Genomic DNA, 2,422 nt, shown 5'->3' with positions numbered 1-2,422 from the left:
CTGGAACTAGATTTGAAATGGACATCCAATAGCGAGACATAAGAGATTCATCTTGTTACTAACAAAACTGATTATTCGGAGGGGGGGAGGGGGGGGGGGGGCTGAATATTTTAAGCTTGAGAAAAAAATACAAAAAGAGGAGAATTTAAAAAGTTGTAATGTACATCGACACGAAGCCGCAAATTCATCATTCACGCTCTTTAGGTCGACTCTAATGTCATGCTTCAAATCGTCCCCAAATATCTGAACCGGCGTGTCTGGACACTTTACCATCCAATGATATCCACCAAATGTTCTATGAACTTATCCGGATGTTCGAAATTCCATAAACCGGAACCAAACATAGAAATGGTTTGTGGGAGTCCAAACACGCTACAGACACATCAACTCAGTCTCAAACCGCACCAAACCCATCTTTTCTCTTTCTCCTTTTTCTATTCTCTCTTCATTTGAAAAAGAGCGAACATTTGGTGGATACGGTTGGATGTCTGTCTTCCGTTCCACTATCAGGGGACACGTCAAAACGTGTCTGCAAACGTTTGGTGGTGTCTGTTTTGATGTACCGCATTGGAGTTTCCCTTAGAGAGTTAATACTATAGGTGGAAGAATGACACATCTATAATGTTATAAGTGATTACTTGAAAATGAATGCAATGAACAATCCACGACGATGATCACACTATTAGGAAAAGGGCTATAGCCAATATGGACATTAATGGCGCACCACTGCTATATAGCAGTGGCGCCCCATGTATAGGTGCGCCACATCCACGGTGCGCCACTACTAACAATTTTTTTCCAAAACTAGTAATGGCGCACCACACCCACGGTGCGCCATTCTAACTTTGACCAAAAATTCCACCGAATGCACCCCCTGGACCGCCTTTTTAATTTTAAAAAAATAAAAGAAAATGATGGAAATGTCAAAAAAATAAGTTTGCCATGTGATATGTGGTCTACTTGTTGGGAAAATTTACAAATATGAATTTCGACTTTATTTGCAAAATCTCTCTGGAATTTGTAAAATAGGCATAACTTTTGCATATGAACTCAAATTAAAAAGTTTTTTATATGAAAAATCATCTACTCAAAAAGTTACATCCGAATTCAACGGGGGGAACCTCGTTGAAGATTTTTAGAATCCCCAAAAACCTAACAAAATGAAAGAAACGGGGCTTTTAAGATATAGAGGGGGAAAATGGAAAAAAAAATCAAACTTAGTAGTGGCGCACCATTTGCTAGGTGCGCCACTAGTAACAGGGAAAAAATTCCAGCCCATATTTTTTTTCTGGAAAAAATGTTCAAAATATGATACGTAATATGAACGGAAGTTTGAAATATTTTTTCAAAATTTCAGCACACTCATGAACATGAACAAAGTCCTAGACATCAACAAGGTTTAATAGGATTGATATACTAGATATATCAACAAGTGCCTGTTAAGTTAGCTGGTGCTAGGGTTGGATAGAACTCTGAAGTTAAGCGTGCTTGGGCTGGAGTAGTGTGAGGATGGATGATCTTTTGGAAAGTTTGACCATAGAGTGCGATTTGATTTGAGATTAAGCATATTGACCCGAGATTAAGCCATAGTGACCCGAGATTAAGAAAAAACCCGAAAAAAATGAACAAATTTTTGAACAAAAATTTCTAAAAAAAGATTAATTTTTTTGTTAGTAATGGCACACTTCTATGTAATGTACCATTACTAAGTCAGATAGTAATGGCACACCTCTAGGCGCACTATAGGTGCGCCATTACTAAAAATTACTAGTGGCGTGATGATAGTGGCGCACCTGTAGTGCGCCATTAATGGCCAAAACAGGTGCGCCACTAATTAGCATTTTCCTAGTAGTGTCATATGTCGGATAGAAAAATTCACACAATGGAGTGAAAAAATGTGTGTCGGCCTCTCCCTCTTCTATTCTTCGGCTAGGAGGCACGTCAGATCCACTGCAGCGCGCGTGATGGGCGCCGGTTTGGTCAGAGCCGTCCGGATTTGACCACTTGTGGCCAACGTGCGGTGCTGGATGGTGGCAGCGGCCCTTCGGGTCCCTGGCGTGGATGTGGGCTGTGATGGCGTGGTGGTAGCCCATGGTGGTGCTCCAGGTTGGTTTGCATCCTAGTGCATGCTCCAGCGTTAGTCTATTGGTGAGCGACTCGTGTGGTGGTCTCCACTCAATTACAAAGTTGTGTTTGTACAGGGTTGTACAGGGGCACTGAAGGGTTGGACATTTCCCAGCTCTATCCACCATTGAGGGATGATCCGTCGTCAAGGGGTGGGGGGGGGGGCATGACGTCATCGTCCTTGCCTCCGGTCTAGTGGTGGCGTGCCATCGATGAGCTCGGCTTTGCCCGGGTGGGGCAAGGTGGGGCGGTGCAGGCCAGCTCTGGCCAAGCGTGGACCTGGCAGCTATTCAGGGGT

Source organism: Triticum dicoccoides, chromosome 3B, assembly GCF_002162155.2.
Source record: "Triticum dicoccoides isolate Atlit2015 ecotype Zavitan chromosome 3B, WEW_v2.0, whole genome shotgun sequence".
Classification (NCBI taxonomy): Eukaryota; Viridiplantae; Streptophyta; class Magnoliopsida; order Poales; family Poaceae; genus Triticum; species Triticum dicoccoides.
This window is presented reverse-complemented; position numbering follows the sequence as displayed.